Source organism: Chrysemys picta, chromosome 1 (assembly GCF_011386835.1).
Source record: "Chrysemys picta bellii isolate R12L10 chromosome 1, ASM1138683v2, whole genome shotgun sequence".
In the NCBI taxonomy this organism is placed as follows: Eukaryota; Metazoa; Chordata; order Testudines; family Emydidae; genus Chrysemys; species Chrysemys picta.
In genome coordinates, this window is record NC_088791.1 from 113903796 (window position 1) to 113927793 (window position 23998).

Genomic DNA, 23998 nt, shown 5'->3' on the forward strand with positions numbered 1-23998 from the left:
AAGACTGGTAGGGGGCCGTAGGGAGGAGGTCTGCAGTCACTTCCTAGTGCAGGGGTGGGCAAACTGTGGCCCAGGGGTCGTATCTGGCCCTTCAGACATTTTAATCCGTCCCTAAAGCTCCAGCCAGGGAGCAGGGTCTGGGGCTTGCCCCGCTCCGCGCATGCTGGGGCTCCGTGTGGCTCCCAGAAGCAGCGGCATGTGCCCCCTTTGCCTTCTATGCATAGGGGCAGCCAGGGGGCTCCGCACATTGCCCCTGTAGTTCCCATTGGCCAGCAACCGCAGCCAATGGGAGCTGCAGGGGCAGTGCCTGTGGACGGGGCAGTGTGCAGAGTTGCCTGGCCACGCCTCCGCATAGGAGCCAGTGGGAGGACATGCCACTGCTTCTGGGAGCTGCTTGAGGTAAGCGCTGCCTGGAGCCTACACCTCTGACCCCTTCCTATGCCCCCGCCCCAGCCCTGATCCCTCTCCTGCCCTCGGTCCCAGCCTGGGGCATCCTCTTGCACCCCCAGTCCCTTATCCCTAACCCCACCCCAGAATCCGCACCCCCAGCTGAAGCTCTCAACACCTCCTGCACCTCAACCCCCAATTTCGTGAGCGTTCATGGCCTGCCATACTATGTCCATACCCAGATGTGGCCCTCAAGCCAAAATGTTTGCCCACCCCTGCCCTAGAGGGAAAGGGAGTTGGCTAGGGACAAGAAGGAAGCCTAGAGGAAGAGGAGGGAATTTGATAAGAGGGGTGAAATATCCATGGAGAGTGGAGGAAGCTCTGTGGGCAAGCCCAGACGTAGGCAGGGAGATAGAGAGGTGGGGTAGGAAAGAGCCCAGGGAAACGGCACCAGGGTCTGAGACTGAGTAGACCTACATTGCTAGTTCTAGTGTCCCTGGGCTGGAACCTGGAGTGGCCAACTCATGTTCCCCTACCAGCCACAAGGAAAGTGGTGCTGGACCTAGATTTGGAACAAAAGACTGCCTGAGATGGTATATGATCAGCTTGTCTCATGTGATGGTTTTTTTTGGTTACCCTGAAAGGGGAAGACTATAGAGTGACCTAGCTGCAGGGCAACGTCACTAAGGGGGTGCATCCTGAGTCATCAGGGGGTAGGTGGGGCCTCAGCCTGAGCAACTGACACAAGGGGGTGCCAGATGGGATGAGATCTAATTCTTAGACCCAGCCACAAGGAGGCACGCCTGTGGTAAGGTGGGGCCCCTTCACATATACCCTCTTGTATTTTTTGTCTTGTCTGTATCAGGTTATCTGGGGGCCCAATTCTGCTGTGGCTGAAGTAAATGGCAGAATTGCCACTGAGGTCAGAGGAACAGGCTTGGGCCCTTCCTGTACATTTTACAGCCTGCACTAGTGAATTAGCACCTTCTAAAAATGTAACCTTCGCCCATTAACAAATTGTTTTACAAAGAGATGAGCAGTTAAAGGGAGGAGTTGTGGATGGACAAATGAATGAGAACTGGACACTATGGGGCATAAATGAAATAATTTAAAATTCTGTCCTGTAATCTGAGTCCAGTAATGGTGCAATGAGTAATAAACTGGAGGTTTCCAGTGTGCAGCACCTGTTTCTACCCTAATCCTTTCTCTGTTTCAACTAGTTTTGTACACTTATTTAATACTGACATTTTGAAGAAAATGAAGATTATTTCAATGTTAAAACAAGGTAATTCACTGCACAGAAATATCAGTTAAGATACCCACTGCAATGTTTTACACCTGTGTTATAGTGTTATCACATGCTGACAATCTGAAGCAATTGCATATGCAAAATGCTATGCACATATCATACAAATTAACTACTGTGCTTTACTATAGATGAACATATACTTTTGTATGGCTGCATAGCTGTTGTGTGATTGGTTATTGAGATGCTAGTGTGGTATATACAACAGAATGGGGTGGGGATCTTAACTCTGCTTTCCAGGTTATTCAAATCTCTGTCTTAATGGTGCAGTAATTTAGGCCCTGCTCTTGCAATGAGCTCCATTGAGACAGCCCTTCTGCAACTTTGTGTAATGCTCTGGCACCAAGTACTGTTTTTTTGTTTTGTTTTGCATTGCATGATTATTTGTAGCCAACAATCCTTTCCCTGATTGCTTAATCTGGGCTAGGATTTGGACGGACCCTTTGTGGTAACAATGCAACAAGCAGCGTTCCAAGTCTGTAAACCAGAGAGAGAAGGATCTACCCCAGCAGCCAGCCACCATAAAGAATTCCTCCCGTGTGTAGTGCACGGGTGTCCTGCCTTGCCTTGATCACAAGGCATATTACATAAGAAGCAAATCAATCAGTGGGATTAAGGCTCAGCAGACTTTACTGGTGATTTACATGGCATCTAGTAGAAACGCATTACAGGTGACCACAGACATTTCTTCAAGGTAACTGCTTAAGAATTCAGTTAAACAGAACTAGCAAGACCACTTGCACTAGCCCCATCTGATAACTTCCAGCACAGCTGTATGCCTCAGGATTATTTTAGCAAAAGTCTTCGTAACATTATCGGATTCGTGAGTCACCAGTTGATGCTGTTGCAGATAGTTGTACAAGTTTTGTTGAACTGGACATGTAGGTAGTTTAGATCTGGAGAAATGTTTTAATGGTGATGCAGTCTTTTCGCGTATTCCCAGTAATTTTTTTTTCTCTGAGTGAGACTCTCTGACTAAAAACTGTTACTTAGTTGCAGAGCTGCTGCCTACATGTAATATACATGCAAGCAAACAAAAAAAGATGGTGTCATCCACTGAGACTTACCTCTAACTTTAACTGCTGTAAAGTAGGAGAAATGCAAGTGAGAGGAGAGTCAGGTTCTTAGTTTTTTCTCATCAAAGTCATATGCTTTACCAAACATTTTCCCACCTAGAGAAATCTCAAGCAGATCCTCCTAGAGTTGGGATCAGTGAAAAGGTAATCTCTCTTGTTCTCTCTCCAAAGCGAGATATTTTCTAGAATGATTGGTACAAAAACTGAAATCCAAATGACTGAAAAAAACCCTCAGAATCCATGTAATTATCTTCCAGAAAATGCACACATGAATTTCTGATTAAAGGGCAACAAGCCCAAAGGAAATTCTCAGGACAGACACATTTTAGTTTGAATTTGAAAATGTAACAGGAAATTAAAATAAGATGAAAAGTTCTATGACCAATACCCATGAAGAATCATTTGACCAGTGTCTAGATCGCAGCTGTACAACAAAACTAAGCAAACCACCAAGAAATATCTATTTGTTATGCTTTTATGTGGGGGTGTCATATTTCCCAAGCTCAAACCACTTTAAGTAAATAAAGCTGACTACAGGAAATGAGTGCATTATGATTTTCATTGATGTACTTGTAACTGTAAAATATATGCACTTTGTCAGCATTTAAAACATTGCCTTTTCTTTGCAGTCAATCTAACAGGATACATCTGACAAAGGGTCCAATCCTGCTCCCAATGAAGCCAATAGCAAAACTCCTATTTTATATTAAGAGCAGGCTCTGTGGTTACTGGTGATTGAATAGCTCCAGATATATTTGAGTTGATGCAAGAGATTTTAATCACAAAGGTCAGTCTTGACAGCATCTTAATTCTGCTCCCTTATGTGTCTTCACTCTTTACCCCTTACTGACATTGGTGCCGTGGGACTACTTCTTGTGAGTAACTGCTGAATAAAAGGTTCACAATCCAGGCCTATAATAATTTTACTAGTTTTGATCCTGCTGACCCTCTGTGTGCTGAACTCTCCTTGAGAATGTACTATAATATATTCTCATCTGCACAGTAATACAAAATGGTGTACATGTGAGTCCATAACTATAGAAAAAAGTGCAACGCAAAGAAAAACCACTACTTACTTCAATGTATTTACAGATGCTTGTTGGAAGAGCTGTAGTGCAAATAATACAATTCCAGATTTACAATATTTAATGCTTTATTATCAGAATATTTCCAGTTACCCAGCTGCTGTGGAAAACCCTCATTCTGAATATATTGTTCTCAGGGCATTAATATTAGTCTTACTATTGCATTAGGACAAGTAGTTTTGCATAAAATTGAACATTCCCCTCTCTCCCCCCCTCAAAAAACAACCACCATCCAGTCCATCATTAGCTGAATCTCTAAAGGATATGTTTTCCCCCCGTAGGCTGAGAACAAGCATGAGAAATTTCAACACAATTGTAATGCTTGTTTTTGTTTTGGAAAGGCATCAATTATAGGACTTTAGTCTAGAAGTGCCATCTCAGCCATTACTGTAACAACCAACCATTTCCCCTCCCCTTGTGCCTTCCTGCCCCAGTTAGGGTCAGCGGAGAAGCTTTGCTGAAACCCTACCAATGTAAAAGAGGGAGGCAGCTGGCAAGGTCTCCACTTTGGAATTTGCTCCCCGTATGCCACCCCCCCCCTTGAACCTCAATTAGTCTATTTTATTGGCCTTCGGGGCAGGCTCAGAGGCCCATTTGTCTTCCCTAGCTGCAATGGAATGAGAGTGGAGCTCTTACAGGTCTATACATTTTGCTTTTTGCTGCTGGCTTATTATTGATGGTTGTGGATATGTTTGAAGGGGATTTAGAATCATAGAATATCAGGGTTGGAAGGGACCTCAAGAGGTCATCTAGTCCAACCCCCTGCTCAAAGCAGGACCAATTCCCAACTAAATCATCCCAGCCAGGGCTTTGTCAAGCCGGGCCTTAAAAACCTCCAAGGAAGGAGACTCCACCACCTCCCTAGGTAATGCATTCCCGTGTTTCACCACCCTCCTAGTGAAATAGTTTTTCCTAATATCCAACCTGGACCTCCCCCACTGCAACTTGAGACCATTGCTCCTTGTTCTGTCATCTGCCACCACTGAGAACAGCCGAGCTCCATCCTCTTTGGAACCCCCCTTCAGGTAGTTGAAGGCTGCTATCAAATCCCCCCTCATTCTTCTCTTCTGGAGACTAAACAATCCCAGTTCCCTCAGCCTCTCCTCATAAGTCATGTGCTCCAGACCCCTAATCATTTTTGTTGCCCTCCGTTGGACTCTTTCCAATTTTTCCACATCCTTCTTGTAGTGTGGGCCCCAAAACTGGACACAGTATTCCAGATGAGGCCTCACCAATGTCGAATAAAGGGGAATGATCACGTTCCTCGATCTGCTGGCAATGCCCCTACTTATACAGCCCAAAATGCCGTTAGCCTTCTTGGCAACAAGAGCACACTGTTGACTCATATCCAGCTTCTCGTCCACTGTGACCCCTAGGTCCTTTTCTGCAGAACTGCTACCTAGCCATTCGGTCCCTAGTCTGTAGCAGTGCATGGGATTCTTCCGTCCTAAGTGCAGGACTCTGCACTTGTCCTTGTTGAACCTCATCAGGTTTTTTTTTGGCCCAATCCTCTAATTTGTCTAGGTCCCTCTGTATCCGATCCCTACCCTCTAGAGTATCTACCACGCCTCCTAGTTTAGTGTCATCTGCAAACTTGCTGAGAGTGCAGTTCACACCATCCTCCAGATCATTAATAAAGATATTAAACAAAACCGGCCCCAGGACCGACCCTTGGGGCACTCCACTTGAAACCGGCTGCCAACTAGACATGGAGCCATTGATCACTACCCATTGAGCCCGACGATCTCGCCAGCTTTCTATCCACCTTACAGTCCATTCATCCAGCCCATACTTCTTTAACTGGCGGCAAGAATACTGTGGGAGACCGTATCAAAAGCTTTGCTAAAGTCAAGGAATAACACATCCACTGCTTTCCCCTCATCCACAGAGCCAGTTATCTCATCATAGAAGGCAATTAGGTTAGTCAGGCACGACTTCCCCTTCGTGAATCCATGCTGACTATTCCTGATCACTTTCCTCTCCCCTAAATGTTTCATAATTGATTCCTTGAGGACCTGCTCCATGATTTTTCCAGGGACTGAGGTGAGGCTGACTGGCCTGTAGTTCCCCGGATCCTCCTCCTTCCCTTTTTTAAAGATGAGCACTACATTAGCCTTTTTCCAGTCATCTGGGACCTCCCCCGATCGCCATGCGTTTTCAAAAATAATGGCTAATGGCTCTGCAATCTCACCTGCCAACTCCTTTAGCACCCTCGGCTGCAGCGCATCCGGCCCCATGGACTTGTGCACGTCCAGTTTTTCTAAATAGTCCCGAACCACTTCTTTCTCCACAGAGGGTTGGTCACCTTCTCCCCATGCTGTACTGCCCAGTGCAGCAATCTGGGAGCTGACCTTGTTCGTGAAGACAGAGGCAAAAAAATCATTGAGTACATTAGCTTTTTCCACATCCTCGGTCACTAGGTTGCCTCCCTCATTCAGTAAGGGGCCCACACTTTCCTTGATTTTCTTCTTGTTGCTAACATACCTGAAGAAACCCTTCTTGTTACTCTTAACATCTCTTGCTAACTGCAACTCCAAGTGTGATTTGGCCTTCCTGATTTCACTCCTGCATGCCTGAGCAATATTTTTATACTCCTCCCTGGTCATTTGTCCATTCTTCCACTTCTTGTAAGCTTCTTTTTTGCGTTTAAGATCAGCAAGGATTTCACTGTTTAGCCAAGCTGGTTGCCTGCCATATTTACTATTCTTTCTACACATCGGGATGGTTTGTTCCTGCAACCGCAATAAGGATTCTTTAAAATACAGCCAGCTCTCCTGGACCCCTTTGCCCTTCATGTTATACTCCCAGGGGATCCTGCTCATCTGTTCCCTGAGGGAGTCAAAGTCTGCTTTTCTGAAGTCCAGGGTCCGTATTCTGCTGCTCTCCTTTCTTCCTTGTGTCAGGATCCTGAACTCGACCATCTCATGGTCACTGCCTCCCAGGTTCCCATCCACTTTTGCTTCCTCTACTGATTCTTCCCTGTTTGTGAGCAGCAGGTCAAGAAAATCTCTGCCCCTAGTTGGTTCCTCCAGCACTTGCACCAGGAAATTGTCCCCTACACTTTCCAAAAACTTCCTGGATTGTCTGTGCACCGCTGTATTGCTCTCCCAGCAGATATCAGGGTGATTAAAGTCACCCATGAGAACCAGGGCCTGCGATCTAGCAACTTCGGCTAGTTGCCAGAAGAAAGCCTCGTCCACCTCATCCCCCTGGTCTGGAGGTCTATAGCAGACTCCAACCATGACATCACCCTTGCTACAGGGTTGTGTATATCTCAGGGTTATGTATTGAAGAATTGTCAAGGTGTGCCTAGAGTAAGACTTATGGGTTCCCCCCCGTACATCTAAATAAATACAAAAATAAACTGAACAAACCAGTTATTTCATAAGTGCATCCTGCCAGGATGCAATAAAATATTCTACAGCCTGATGTGGCCAACATGGTTTGGCATTCAAGGGTCTCCTGAAAAGCACTAAGGTTGGATCCTCAAAGGTATTGAGGCTCCTAACTGCCATTTAATGAGAGCTGGGACAAAGCACCCTCACATCCATCCACTGAGCACATCCTACAGCTGTGCCCTAAATAAAGTATTATCCTTATTTGTGAGGCTGGGATTTCAACAAAAAATTAATTGGAAATGTCTCTAGGTGCATGCTGTAGAGTTATCTACTGAGCTAGAAGAGAATCTAGTCATGGTCCTGTCTGTGGTCTCTGAACTGCAGGCGGCTGCAGGAAGAGCAAGCCTGTTCCCCAGCCTTCTTTGTATCTTGGAAATCTCCCATTTAAATACTCAACAAGCCCAGGTCTGCTTAGACCTATAAAAATCTGAGGACAGCAGGTATATTTCAAACAAATAGTGTATACAATCTATTGCCTGGGGCTGGTGAACTTCCCCTCCTCTCCAAAGCGTTTTAGCGGGAAACTGATTTTCATTGAAAGAATATTTTCAGAGGGGGAGGGAGGGAAATCAATCACTTTTCCATTGGCTTTCAATTTCTTTTCAAACTTTTTTTGGTAAAATTACTTATTTTCAAAAAATGAAAATCCATATTGAAAGTGGTTTTCAAAAACTGAATTTTTCAGTTTTGTCAAAAAAATTTTTTTTCCAGGAAATTTAGACAAAGGGGAAAACACATAAAAACAGCCATACTGAATCAGACCAAAGGTCCATCCAGCCCAGTATCCTGTCTTCCGACAGTGGCCAATGCCAGGTGTCCCAGAGGGAATGAACAGAGCAGGTAATCATCAAGTGATCCATCCCCTGTTGTCCATTCCCAGCTTCTGGCAAACAGAGGCTAGGGATACCATCCCTGCCCATCCTGGCTAATAGTCATTGATGGACCTATCCTCCATGAATTTATCTAGTTCTTTTTTGAACACTGTTATAGTCTTGGCCTTCACAAAATCCTCTGGCAAGGAGTTTCACAGGTTGACTGTGTGGAAAAAATACTTCCTTTTGTTTATTTTAAAGCTGCTGCCTATTAATTTCATTTGGTGGCCCCTAGTTCTTGTGTTGTGAGAAGGAGTAAATAACACTTCCTTATTTACTTTCTCCATACCAGTCATGATTTTATAGACTTCTATCTATCCCCCTCTTTGTTGTTTCTTTTCCAAGCTGAAAAGTCCCAAGCTTATTAATCTCTCCTCATACGGCAGCCATTCCATACCTCTAATTTTTGTTGCCCTTTTCTGAAACTTTTCCAAGTCCAATAGATCTTTTTTGAGACGGGGCAATGACATCTGCACACGGTATTCAAAATGTGGGCATACCAGGGATTTATATAGAGGCAATATGATATTTTCTGTTTTATTATCTATCTCTTTCTTAATGATTCCCAACACACTGTTCACTTTTTTGATTGCCGCTGCACATTGAGTGGATGTTTTCAGAGAACTATCCACAATGTCTCCAAGATCTTTCTTGAGTGGTAACAGCTAATTTAGACCCCATTATTTTATATGTATAGTTGGGATTAAGTTTTCCAATGTGCATTACTTTGCAACACTGAATTTCATCTGCCATTTTGTTGCCCAGTCACCCAGTTTTGAGTGATCCTTTTGTAGCTCTTCGCAGTCTGCTTGGGACTTAAATATCTTGAGTAGTTTTGTATCATCTGCAAATTTTGCCATCTCACTGTTTACCCCTTTTTCTAGATCATTTATGAATACATTGAATAGGACTGGTCCCAGTACAGACCCCTGGGGGACACCACTATTTACCTCTCTCCATTCTGAAAACTGACCATTTATTCCTAACCTTTGTTTCCTATCTTTTAACCAGTTACCAATCCATGAGGGGGACCTTCACTCTTATATCATGACTGCTTACTTTTGCAACTTTCCCTGGATCTTAATTTATTCATCCTAGGATGTACTTACACATCTGCTTCTCCATTATATAAATTTGTCAAGCTACTTTGGTAAATGTCATTCCTTAACTTTTCCATTTGTCATCTGCTAGGTAGAAAGTCGTCGTTGCAGGAAAATGTTGCTGAATATCATACATGGTGAATGCCAAAGTTAAAGTTTTTATGGCGCACATAAATGTCGTGTGAGACTCTCTTCCCACAAGGAATGTTTGCACTGAATTGTCTTTTCTTTCCTGAAAAGTACAGTGTATAAAGTGTTGTGATGGGATCCACAGGGTACAACCTGGAACTGGGGTACCGCTGTGCCCCTGAACTCTCCAGCCTGGGCTGCCTCACAATGCTTTGCTAGTGACAAGCAGCAAATCCTTCCAGGAGCCATTATCACTCAGCACAACAGCATGCAGAGCCCCACACCTAGCTAGATTGCATGAATGCTCCCTGAGCCACTCACGAATCACACAGGAAAAAGCACCAGCAAATCTCCCAAGCCTCCAGCCTTGCACCTCAGAACTGTACCTTCTTGCTCTGGTCAGAAGCCTGACCAGTATACGTTTATTACCCAGTCCACCCTTCCCTCGATGTGGAGAGGACACATGCTAGCTTTTGTAAACTGAGCTGAGATTTCCCAGGCACTTTAAGCAAAACATGCCATTTTAGGTAAAATATAGAACAGATTTATTAACTATAGAAAGATAGATTTCTTTGGTAACTACCATTTAAAAATAAAAAGGTAATTGCACAGTCTAAATCTTAAACCTTATTAGACTAGGCAGTATTTAGATCAAGCAGTTTTTCTCATCCCACTAGATGTTGCAGATAAGTTATAGTTCTTAATACACAGGCTTCCCCTTTAAGCCTGGGACCAATCTCATCAGTTCAAGTCTTTGTCTTCCCAGTGTTCTTGTTGCTTCCAGCATAGGTGGGGGAGGAGAAAGGGGACAGTGGCATCATGCTTTTGCCTATTTTATATCTTTAGTCCATGTGCTTGTCTCTGCTGCTGCCTGATTGGGTACTTCCGGTTCCAAATGAGGTGTGTGGTTGGCTGGTCAGTTTGTAACTCTGGTGTTCGTAACTCTGAGGTTCTACTGTAAAGCCCTCAAAGGTTAGGAAATATCATAAGTATGGTTGCCTTTGTAACTTTAATTGGGCCCCCTTGTGAATGTGTGTATGATAATATCTTTAATTACATATTATTTTCCCCCCACAAACACACAAACAACCCCTCCTCCCCCCCGCCTATTAGTAGTACAAGGAGAATGATATTGAAACTGGCAAATAATGTGGATGAACAAACGGCACTAAGTTACTCCTCCTTTGATGCTGCCAATGTGGGGACAGTAAAAATATATCTGAAAGTTCCAAAAACATGCTTGAAAGCTAGCAGGGTATAATTAATGCATATTCACCCTAATGTTGCTATGGACAGAAGAGGGTAAGTGACCCCCAACGCAATCTGAACAGCTGTTCTTGCTGCATTTAAGAATTTATATTAATCTTTTGGAGTGGGGAATGTTATAGTCACAGGGCCTACTTCTTTGTGCTCTGACTAGCAACAAACACATGAGAAATGTGGGCAAACAACAAAGCCAGGCACTGGTATTGACAACTGCAGCTGCCAGACAGCCCGCAGGGATGTTCACCTCCCAATCGGTAATCTGTATATTGAGGAATCCTTTGGGTTCTCAAATTCTTCCATGTAGTATCTTATGTGCATCACTGTCTCAAAAATCAATGTCTAAACGCTATCCCATTCTTCTCAGCACTTCTGGTGTCATCTCCAAAAGCAGTAACACAGCAGCCCAGACCCTTAAATGTTTACCTTATGACAGATACTGCATCTTGTAGACCAACAAATCTACAGAGTATTCCTTGAGCTGTAATCATGTCCTTCAAATATTGAGGGGAGGAGAGGTTTAAAACACTACAAGGCATTGCTGCTGTTTTGGGAGCTGACAGAGCAGCCAGAGTGATATATTTTGAAGAGGTATTTTTTCATTTTAACATAACAGAAAAAACAGTTGTAAACAGTTACTTTAGGACCCAGAGTTCAAACTCTGAAATGTTTATAAAATACTAGAGCATTTGGGGTTGAATGGAATCTTTCTTCATGTTACCTCACCCTGGGGGATGCTCAGGAACAAGTTATTCAATGACTGAAAAACAGTGTCTTCATACACATAATCCAAAGATGCCTACACATATTCCCTTCAAATGATCGACCAAAAAAAAAAAAAAAAAAAGCAACACCCACACATCTGGGCTACAACAGCATAACATGTTTCAGCCCCAAAAGAATGTTCTGAGAAAGGTGAGAATTATAGCAAGCGAATGGGGTAAAGAATGGATGTGCCATTTTAGTATTCACTACTGCTAAGCCCTGTGTTTGGGGGGACAAAAGCCAAGAGAAACATTGTTTCGAAGGGATGCTTTAAACTTTCAAGCAGTCACAGCATTCCTAAGACATGTGGACCTGCTAGGATTTCTTCTGAATTTTAAACTGTTTAAAAATACAAATATTGGCTGGAGAATACTCCCTAGTTTTGTTCTAATTTTCAAGTGTTGCTCAGGATACTAACTTGTTGCTTTGAAGCTACTGGAATGAGTCAGACACAAGAATGGGCACTGGCCATATTTTTCATAGGCCTGCAAATGAACTTTATTCCCAGTTCTGAGAATCATTTTACAGTCCTTTGGCACATTATCTGTAATCTGGATACCCTCACTCCACTGTAGTTAGTAAATTATTGCTCATCCTGACTTAGTCTTGGCTTTAGACCATTTCTGGAGAAAAGTCACACCATTTATTAATTTGACCTATGCAAACATGAGAATTAACCAGGAAGTATCTAAGTTTGATTTCGTTGGAAGAGTAAGAATGACAGAGATTTCAGTTTACAGCTGTTCATTGATATTTATTTTCAATTCTTTTTTAAAGACTACAGGGTTTTTCTAATGAACTTTCCCACAAAAATCTATTTTTGTTTCTGGTTGGGTGGATTTACTTGTTGTGCGAAGCAAAGCAGGGGGAGGGGAAAGTAATTTGGTTTGAATGCTTTAACTGTATCTGTTACAACCCATCTCTTCTGTTAGTTAAACAGCCAAAAATGTGTTCCTCCTTTATAAAAGAGGGAACAGAAGGGCACCAGATCACAGCTCTTTAATGCAATAAAACCTTCACAGAGGCCAGTATGAGGAACTCCATCCTGCTCTGCTGGAAGACTGAGCAGAGAGCCAGACTGCTAGCATTGATCACTCAGGGCCTGATTAAATACCCACTGAAATCCATGGGAGTCTGAGATTTTGACTTGCCCACAGTCTTACGTGGGAAATCTGTGGCCAGGATGAGAATAAATACAATTTACAGTTCCTGCTTCTCCATCCTGTCTCTTAAACCTCAGAGACAACCTCCCTCCCACTGCTAGCCTGCTCTTATATTTGACTTGCACCATATTTATTCTTTTTATTTTGTCTTTGCCTTTGCAAGACTTTCAGTAAAAACCATACCTGAAAATAAGAACAAAATACCATGACATCCTCACTGGGGCCACTTGTGCGAACAAAGGGAGACGGATTTGGTTTTATGGGCCTGATTCTATGTTCATGGAAGTCAATGGGACTCTTTCCAGTGATTTCAGTAGCCTGTGAAAAGTCAGATTCATAAAAGTTATTAGCCCCCGAACTCCCATTGACTTTAATGGGAGTTAGGACCTAAGTATCTTTGAGTCCCCCACCCTAGGTGTGTTTGGGCCTGATCCTACAACAATGGCAGGAGTAAAGATGACTTGAGTGTGTAAGAGTTTCACCCTTACCTGGCACTCATGGCAGCTGTGTAGTAGTATTGTGAGTGTCAGTGTTTATCATCCCTTCCCTCAGTTCTCCTGGAGGTTGCCCTACTCTTCTCTAGAAGTGATTTTTGTCTCTTCTATTGAAGCAGAAACAATCCCAACATCTCTGCTACCAGTGGACCTTCTTCCCCGTTGAATGTCCAAGAATCCCTGCTGGTCTCCCCTTTCTCCCTGGCACCAGTAGCCATATGTGAACAGTCTGGCTGCAGTGCAACATAGCACTGTTTGCTCTACGTATGAACGTGGTTTATTATGGAGTGGTGACAAGTTGGTGTGCATATTTAAGCCAGATGTGATGGCTATATAACATAACAGGGACACTTGACTGTAGCGTAAGTGAGTGCCATTTTCTTTGGGTAAAAATGTCCTAATTTTATTTGACACCTCCTGTTATTACTTCTGAGGTTGGCTAAGCTCGTGTCTGTGTGTTCTGAAAATGTATGCCGGCAAGACATGTGCCTTGTTGACCAATGGGATTGGATGGTTTTTAAATGAAAATATTTTTCTACTTACTTGATCAGTCAGAATTTATCTTGCAAAACTGTTAATTTTACTTGAATTTCGTGGGTTGGAAGCACTGGTGATGTAAAGCTGTTTCCATGGATGACTACACCCCTATCCGTGTATGTTTTTCTGCTGTCAGCAAAGATAAGCCGGGTTGGTGGGCATATTCCTTCTAATTTTTTACATCCATATGCAGAATGAATTTTATGTGCACCAATATGGAGGTGATGTGTGGTGGAGGTGCGGGGGAGCTGAGGGCTGGGGTGGGGCTGGGGATGAAGGGTTTAGGGTGCAGGCTGCCCAGGGGCTGTGGCAGGGAGAGAGGACTTCCCTCCCCACCTCCAGCCTTCTCTTGCTGCAGCAGCTCAGGCGGGACTGGGCCGGGCCAGGCCAAGGGAAGAGAAGCCTCTCCTGGGCCGCGGCAGTTCCACCGGGCCTGGGTTGGGCTGGGCTCCTCTCCCCGGCAGCTCTGGCGTGTCAGGCCTGGCCTTAGGGTTGCCAGCTTTCTACTCGCATAAAACTGAACACCTTTGCCCTGCCCCTTCTCTGAGGCCCCGCCCCCATTCATTCCATCCCCCCGTCCCTCTGTCACTTGCTTTCCCCACCCTCCCTCACTTGCTCATTTTCACTGGGCTGGCGCCGGGGGCTGAGGTGCGGAAGGCGGTGAGGGCTGGGGTTGTGGGGCCAGAAATGAGGAGTTCAGAGTGTGGCAGGGAGCTCTGGGCTGGGTCAAGGGGTTGGGGTGTGTGAGGGCTCTGGCTGGGAATGAAGACTCTGGGGTGGGGCTGGGAATGAGGGGTTTGGGGCTCAGGAGGGTGCTCTGGGCTGGGACTGAGGGGCTCAGAGGGCAGGAGGGGGTCAGGAGTGCAGGTTCCGGCTGGTGCTTACCTCAAGCAGTTCCCATAAGCAGCAATATGTTCCCCCTCTGGCTCCTACATGGACGCACAGCCAGAGGGCTCTGCGCACTGCCTCGTCCGCAGGCGCTGCCCCTGCAGTTCCCATTGGCTGCGGTTCCTGGCCAATGGGAGCTGTGTGGGTGGCGCTTGAGGTGATGGCAGCATGCGGCGCCCCCTGGCTGCTCCTACACATGTGAGCCAGAGGGGGGACATGCTGGCTGCTTTCCAGGAGCCATGCAGAGCGGAGGCTAGCAGGAAGCCTACCAGCCCAGCTGTGCTGCGCCGCCGCCAACCAGACAGTCAATGGACCAGTCGGCGGTGCTGACCGGAGCTGCCAGGATCCCTTTTTGACCGGGTGTTCTGGTAGAAAACCAGACACCTGGTAACCTTACCTGGGCTGGGCCGGCCCGGGGGAGGGGCTCCTCTCCCCAGCAGCTCCAGCGGGCTGGGCTTGGGCAGGGAATTTAGTTGGTGGGGAGCCCCCAGAAACTTTTCACTTGGTATTCTGCAGGCTTCCTGCCACCCCTCTCCTGGCCAGCTGCCCCATGCGGGCACTCACTGTAGCTCTTGGAACGGTCACTGAGCAAGTCCCAGGCAAAGCAGCGGGAACACGGGCTGCAGGGAGTAGGGTAAGGGTGGGAAGTAGGGTGAGGGTGGGAAGACCCGCAAGGGGCAAGAGCTTGCCCCATGAGTAGCAACACTGTCTGCCCCAGTGGCACTGTCCACTCAGGTTTGGCCCCGGCGGAGCATGATAGGGTCAAAATTGAGTTAGTGGTGGAGTGACTTGGTGCATGGGTGTCACAGAGCTGCTCAGGTTTGGATGAAGGAGCTGCAGGGCCCAACCTGAGTAAGCAGTGGCGTGGCCAGCGCTGCTTCTCCTCACCGCTGCCACTGGGAGGGCCCAACACTGATGACTTTGGTGCCCCTACCAATGGTATGCACCGTGCATAATGTGTGCGCGGCTGCAGGCACCACTGAGGGCTGCGTCAGTTCAGTGGGGGAGCTTGGGAACATTTTGAGTGCTCCAGGAAATATCATTCCAGTGTATGGGAGTCAGGACTGACCATGTACCAGGGGTGGTGAGGTGCTGCTTTTCAGGTAAGATGTAAAACAGAGGTCTTGACTGCGTCTGCTCAGCAAAGATTTGTAGTAGCAGGGATGTTCAGACCAGTGTCCTGGTCTGGTCAAATTCAGGTGGTTGGATTCTGCCTACACACATTCCCCTTGCAGTTTCAGACTGGATATACTATTCTTCTTGCTCTGTTCTAAATGAGCATGTATGCATGCTGGTACACTCCATCTTTGAGGTGGCTGTATTGCACTGGCGGGGAACACAATCCTTATGTACCTCACAGAGGAGTTGTGAAGATTATTCATTAATGTTTGTAAAGAGCTTTGAGATCCTCAGTTGAAAGTGTGATAGAAGTGAGAATTATTATTCTTTATTTGTTAGAAAGAAGCATCATTACTGCCTAATTCTGCCTCTTGTCTCAGCTGTGTACACCTGCAGGCTCCAGGAGGGAGTTTGGGTGCCGAAGGTGGTTTTGAGCTGGGGCAGGGGATTGGGGTGTGGGGTGCAGGCTCTGGGAGGGCGTTTGGGTGTGGGAGGGGTTTTTGAGCTGAGGTGGGGGTTGGGGTGCAGGAGGAGGCACGGGGTGCAGACTCCAGGAGAGAGTTTGGGTATGGGAGGGGGCTCAGGACTGGGGCAGAGGGTTGGGGTGTGGGAGAGGGTGCAGGAGGGGTTTCTGACCTGGAGCAGGGTGTGGGGGTGTGGGAAGGGGTTTGGGGTGCGGACTTCGGCCAGGCTGCGCTTACCTGAGATGGCTCCCGGAAGCAGCTGGCATGTCCGGCTCCTAGGGGCAGGAGGTGAATAGGTGGCTCTGTGTGCTCCCACACTTGCAGGTGCCACTCCCGTGGTTTCCATTGGCAAGGCAGGTGCTGACAGCTTGACTGCCTCAGGTGGCCTCTTGCCCATGTCCCTGGCTTACTCTAGAACTCAAGTAGTTACTTGTCCCGGTCTCAGTGTTTCTGCTTCCATTTCTATAAACTTCCATGATACTGTAATCCATATGCACCATCTTAAAATAAATAAATAAATAAAACAACCCCAAAAAAACCCCAATGACCTCTAAGTTTGCATCTATGACTCATTGTGGGCAAAATCAGTTGCAGGTGCAAATGATAGAATGTGGACATGAAGCTACCTGATACGTGTTAGTGGAGGCAAAATTAGAGATCACTTTGAAAATTGGGTCTGCCATTGAAGTCACTGAGAGTTCTGTATGCAAAATTTTAGAAGAAAGAATGTAGAAAACACAGGAGGGAAAGAGTAAGGGGTGAATTAGCACATCACTTTTCTATAGTTTCTAACTGTCATTTGGGGAAATGGTAATAAGGATTGGAAGGCAAAACAGAGGGGAGTTTACCACCCACTTTTTTTTTCCCAATGGAAATCTGGTAGCTGAATCAATTGAAGATAAGGGAATGGAATGAATAAATGGTTACAGTCTGAAAAATATGGAAGAAAATAATCCTATAAAATGTCCTGCCATGTGAGTCTGCCGTTCAGTCCAAGGAGTTGATGGGAACCCATGTGAATAATAGACTCATTATTTATGCTTGTTTTTCTGTGGCAAGAGCTTTAATCCTTGCCTTATAGCACAGACAGAAGTCACGGATGTCATGATTGTGTTAAATGAAATGGGTAAACAATAGATCTGGAGTGATAACTACTTTTGGTAGACTGAAAGCTGTCCTGAAAACTCTTGGCATTGAGTCCATCTGTTTGCCCGCTAGAGATAACCAGGCATTTCCTGAACAGAATGCAACCAAACCCTTTTAGCAATGCATGGGAAAGCCTGAGTGAACTGAAGAAATTCAAGTGGCTTATGGACACAAGTAATGAAAAAGACAAATTGCAAGGAAGGGGTAATGTGTTTTTGCAAAATTCCTTCTGTGGGGAAAAGCAAGATGTTGAAGTGTAGCGACAGCTACAGAACAACTTTACAGAAGTTAGGGGGCTTGTAAGAAGTGTACGGGAGAGCATGTAACTTTGCAAAAGAAAGAGTCTGTCAGGATATTTGAAAATGTGTGATCATTTTTGTGAGCTGAAATGGACTAGTGTCCCTCTCTGCCACTTACTTTAAAAAACTGACTCTTTGACGGTCTCAATGTGGGGGTTCGCCACGCCCCTTGAAATACTTAATTTCTAACCCTAACCAGAGGGGGCTGGGTTCTAAAATGGACGTTAGACCAGAACGTGTTCTCCTCACACCCACTCAGCTCTGTTGGCTCGTGTCTTGAGCATTTTTGACTGGGAATGGGAGTACAGAAATAACTTATGAGAAGCTGTCTGTGTGGGATTTTCAGCCCGAATGGAAGTTGAAAATATCAGAAGTCTTATTAGGGAGAACTAGGTAGTGAGATAGGTGCCAAATCCTGTCAAGATCTGCTGAGCATCTTCCAAGCCTACTGTAATCAAAGGGAGTCTCAGATGCTCAGCACCCTTCAGGATGTGGGGTGATTGCATTGAACAAATTGACATGTGGGTTAACATCCCTACTCTTTTTATATATACACCTCTACCCCGATATAACATGAATTCGGATATAACTCGGTAAAGCAGCGGGGAGCCCCGGCCCTTTAAAGCGCTGCCCAAGCCCCATTGCTTTACTGCGTTATATCTGAATTCGTGTGGAGTCCCGGGCCCTTTAAATCCCCGACTGAGCCCTGCTGCCGGAGCCCCGGTGGTTATTTAAAGGGCCCGGGGCTCCCCGCAGCAGCTGGAGCACTGAGCCCTTTAAAACTCCGGCAGCCGGGCTCGGGCGGTGATTTAAAGGGCCAGAGGCTCCGGCCACTGCGAGGAGCCCTGGGCCCTTTAAAGCACCGCCCGAGCACCGCTGCTGGAGCCCCGGCGGTGATTTAAAGGGCCCGGGGCTCCCCACACCAGCTGGAGCACCGGGCCCTTTAAATCACTGCCGGGGAAGCCGATCCAGTCCGGCAAGGCGTACCGGCTCTTGCCAGTACACTGTACCGTACCGTACCCGATATAACGCGATCTCACCTATAAGGCGGTGAGATTTTTTGGCTCCCGAGGACTGCATTATATCGGGGTAGAGGTGTATAAAAAAAAACGTTCAGTAGGATCTTTAAAAATCACAAGCTCTGTCTTACAGCTGTGCAAAAGACAGCAACACGGTGCCCTGTAGCATACTGTAATCCTTCTGACTCACAAGACAGGATGCTATCTGATGAATCACCAGCACTACATCTTCCAGCACCTGGGTTTCCCACCCCAGTACTGATCAATCCTCCCCATACTTAGCTTGTGAGCTTTGATGGGATCAGATGCAGCCAGCAGGGGAGTTTCCAAGGGAGTAGCAGTAGCTGGAGCTACAGACTCTGTGGTTGGTGGTGGGTGCATTTGGTCCATCTGTGGGTTGTTTGTTTGACTGCCTTGTATGCAGTCTCTGTAGCTGGGCTGTGGGCCCCTGAGTAAGCTTTGATCAGTGCCTTGCTAAAGGCTCCAAAGCTCTAGCCCTTGGAGTGTTGATCAGCCCAGCTGTTTGAAATCTTTCGTTAATTGCTCCCTGGTGGGGAGCGGAGGGGGGCAGAGCTGAGCTATGCAGAGAAGACTTGATATAAAAAGTCATGTGGTAGGTGAACTTGAGAGCCGCGAATAGAGCAGCTAACAGGTATTTTGGAGGCATGAGAGGCTTTTCTTTTAGGTTCAGCACTACGTGGGAGATCAAGATGGCTGGCGATTGTACAGTGGTGGTGACCTGCAATGGATGTGCCCCATTGTCTATCCTTCCTGAAGACACAGGGATTTCCTGTGCATAAAGTGCAAACTGGTGGTTGGAGGAAAAGATTCTTGGATTGGAGGGGCAAGTTGAAAGCAACCAAGAATCAGAGAAGCTGAGCTGTTCCTAGACAACCAGATTTGGGAAACACCAGTACCTCAGGTTCAAGGAAGAATGGAGCTGGCCACAAAGGAATCGGTAAGAGAGAAAGTTATAGAGGAGGACTGACCGTTTGTAACCACCAGAGAAAAGAGATCACAGTGGCATGCTACACCATTGGAGACAGATGAAGATAGACAAACTGTGTGTGGCTACCAGACAGAAGAGAAGCAGAAGGAACTCCACAGCTAAAAGTTTCAAACTGATACCAAGTCTTCACTATGAAAGATCCCTTGCACCCACTGACTCTTGAAAGGGAACGGAGAGATATACAGGACCATGTGTGGATGGCTTGTAGGAAAGTTGACCTTACCCACAAAGAGTTCTCCAATTGTCCAAGGAAGAAGGACTCTCCTTGTTGGAGATTCAATACTCAGAAGAATTGAAAGAGCCTGCTGCAGTGGACAGGCAGATAACAGGGCATTGTTCTGCCTTCCTGGAGCCAAACACAAGACGTCACACTGAGATTTGATAGGCTTCTGAAGTCTATGAGCAGGGATCTATTGGTGATGGTTCATATTGGCACTAATGATACTGTGTCGTGAAGTATCTTGCAGACAGTAGATGGCAGGGAACTTGGAAGTGTGCTTTAACATTCTTCTTCAGCAATCTTCTCTGAGGTCCTTCTTGTCCCACAAGCAAAGGAAGATAAATGGCAGAAGGTTCTGGAAGTGAATCACTGGTTAGTAAGGGCAGAAGGCTTCGGTTTTGTGGAACATTGGTCCACCTTCATTGGGGAAAGAGGGCTCTATAGTTTGGATGGCCTCCACCTCATTAGAAGGGGGACCAATCTCCTTGGGGACAGGCTGGCTGGAGTGTTCATGAGGGGGTTAAACTAATAGCAAAAGGGGATAGTAAAAAGAGGAAGATGTGAGCACTCAGCACAAAATCAAGATGTTGAGAAGAAAATTAATCAAGGAACTGCAAGACATGAAGAGAAAAAAATCCCCTAATGCTAGGAGCCTGGTAACAAACAAGAGGAATTGGAATTGCTCATTTATGAGCCTAAATTCAATCTAGTTTGTATTACTGAAACTTGGTAGGATCATTCACACAATTGGAATGTTAAAATCAATGGTTACAACCTATTTAGGAAAGATCAAGTAGGCAAAGGGGGGGAGGGGGTGGCACTCTGTCAAAAATGGCATTACCTGTTTGAGTCACTGATAATTTACAAGACAATAATCTTGAATGCTTATGGATCAATGTCCTAACAGGTGAAGTGCTACAGATCACCAAATCACACTAGGGGACAGGATGACTGCTTCCTTATACAGCAGTGTTTCTCAAACTGGGGTTGCCTCTTGTGTAGAGAAAGCCCCTGGCGGGCTGGGCCGGTTTGTTTACCTGCCCCGTCCGCAGGTCCGGCTGATCACAGCTCCCACTGGCTGCAGGCCAATGGGGCTGCTGGAAGCAGCGGCCAGTAAGTCCCTCGGCCCGCACCACTTCCAGCAGCTCCCATTGGCCTGGAGCGGCGAACTGCGGCCAGTGGGAGCTGTGATTGGCCGGACCTGCAGACGGGGCAGGTAAACAAACCAGCCCGGCCCACCAGGGGCTTTCCCTACTTGAGTGGCGACCCCAGTTTGAGAAACATTGTATACAGCTATCTACAATTTGTAGGGGGAAAAACTGTGACCAGTGGGGATTTCAATGACATATGCCAGAGATCTCATGCTGCCAATACTAAAACATCCTTGGACTTTCTAAACATTATAGATGACAATTTTCTAACTCAAAAAGTATTGCAGCCAACATAGGGGAATTAGACCTTGTCCAACAGATAAAGAGGAACTGATCACAGAATTGAAAGTTAATACTAGTTTAGTTACAAGTGATTATGACTTGATGACATTTATAATGTGCAAGCAAAATAAAGTCCAGACCAGTTTTTTATGTATAAAAAAATCACCTGTCTCACTTGGTGCCTTAATAGGGCCAGTTTCACAAAGCTGAAAATAATTGAGCCAAATCAACTGTGACAAAACTTAATTAGAAAAATGTGAACGATAATTGGAAATAATTTAAGAACACCTTACTAGATGCCCAAAAAGCCACAATTGAGGAAGAAGGCTGTGCTACTTAAAAAACCAACCTGGTTTAAAGTGGAAGTGAAAACAGCTGTAAAATAAATATATATTAAAAAATGGAAGAAAGAGGAAGCTGATAGTAATGAATATAAATCAGAAGTTAGGAATTGTAGAAAATTGATAAGAGAAGCCAAGGGATACAAGGAGAAATCTATGGCCAGCAGAGTTAAGGACAATAAGAAGGATCACAACCCAACATGATATAGCTGTAGGTAAATGATCTTCCACTGAAAACTAGTAGTAGGCACTGCCCAGTATATTAAAAAGTAACACAGGTATTTGGATTTTCACTTTATTATCTTAAAACAGGGGTTCTCAACCTTTTTTATTTTTGAGCCCCCCTGCCTGCCCATCTGCTATAAAGACTCCATGGCCTGCTTTTGCCACAACAACTGGTTTTCTGCATATCCAGTAGATTAAAACCCAGGGCCAGCATTAGGGGGTAGCAAGCATGGCAATTGCCTGGGGTGCCATGCCACAGAGGGCCCCGCAAACCTAAGTTGCTTGGGTATGGCTTCAGCCCCAGTCCCTAGTGCATCTAATGCCAGCCCTGCTCTCTGATTTATTTTGGCAGACCACAGGGAACCCCAGATCCCTGGTTGAGAACCACTGTCCTAAAACACCCACTATTTTATTGTAGTACAATGGGAGAAAAATAAATGACCTTGTCCAATGGGGACAACAACCAGTTTACATAGTTGAACTTCAGATGCCATAACATTTTCAAAAATACGCAGGTTTTTTTCCATATCTTATTTCTTAGTAGCATGAAACTTCAGTTAATTTTGTTTATTCTGTATACAGCTGGTAAGAGACTGAACTTCATTTCTTGGGTTCAGCCACATGACAAAGGGCCCAGGGTTACAAAAGATTTTACCAGTATTCTGTAGCAGAGGTTAGACTCTGGTGACTGCTGATATAGTGATGAGCACCACAGATATATGCATATCAAATAAAGAAATCAAGCTTAGCTGAAAGGCCAAGAAGAAGCAAAACTTAAAGGTGATAGACTGTTATAGATACACAAAAACACTTTATTTAAAGTGTAGTGTCCTTTTGCTTATTGAGGAAATCATGAGCTAATATGGGAGGCACTTGGCTATTTAGGCTCAGAACATACTAGAGACAATAATACTTCTGGCTTTTTGTGTGTTGATTCCAAAGTATCAAGCCTTATTATATATATTTTTTTAAATTGGAGTGTCTTCCATTTCAGTATCAGAGGGGTAGCCGTGTTAGTCTGGATCTGTAACAAGCGACAAAGAGTCCTGTGGCACCTTATAGACTAACAGATGTATTGGAGCATAAGCTTTCGTGGATACCCACTTCGTCAGACGCATGTTCGCTTCCATTTCAGTGCCATTCTGGTATTTGAGAACCATCTGAAAGTACAAATAGCAATGGTAAATAAGTCATTTTTTTCCCCTTCAGTTTTTAACCAGACTTGGATTAAGTTTTGAATTATTTGTTGTTCTTAACCACTAATATTTTCCAGATCCACTCTACTGGTGAGTGTGGTGGTAACTAAGTCTTAATTTTTATTGGAAGGAAGCTACAGTGCTCTCTTTCGGCTTTCTTTATTTGCTTGCTTTTACTCTTTTATTTTTAACCATATTTTGTATTGCATTTGTTGTTGTTTTTTAAATTGATAGTCTTCTCATATTTTGTGGCATTGATTCTTGGAAGTGGATTTAAAAGCTGGGATTGAGCAACCTATGAAATTTCTGCAGCAGCAGCACACTTTTTCTTGAAAGTCACTGTTATGCTCTCAGTCCTACATTTGTCAGACTTTTCTTTAACCGCTGTGAAGAATCCACACCCATATGTGTTCATTAGCTGTCTGAGAGAGAGAAAGGAAGATATTGTCAATTTCCATTGCAAGCTTCAGCCCTGATTTCCCCATGGAGCTCTGGTCCAGAATTTGTCCATTGAGATGACTTGAGATGCAAGTCACTCAAAGCATTGATTCCATCTTATTGAAGCCTCTCTCCTCTCAGTCATAATGAACTAACTATGTGAGGGGGAGAAAAATCTGTTTAATACATGCTTCCTTGGGCATGATTTCACTTTCAAGTCAAAGTGCAGAAGAAATGGTTCCTCCTTCTCTCCTCAAAAGTGGAATTTCCCCCTTGAGGCCCAGCATGGGCAAAATGCTGCTATGGATCAGTGACAACTTTTCTATGCATAAAAACTCAGGATGTTAAGTCCAATATCTTGCATCTCCTCAGGGTGCTAGAGACAGGGTCTGTATGCTATTTGGGAAGGGAGATTTCCAGCTTCCCAGTGGGACTCAGCACTCACTTCTGGAAGGTACAAAGAAAATGGATTTTAAAGCCATGATGATTATGTTTAGAAAATGTTATGGATCATTTTAGGGGATGGGCTTCCACAGCAGGGAGAGGGAGGGAGTCACAGGCCCCGGCCCGGCTCTCAGCCCTGGGCAGAGAGCGAGCAGCAGGAGTCTGTCCTTGTCAGACAGACA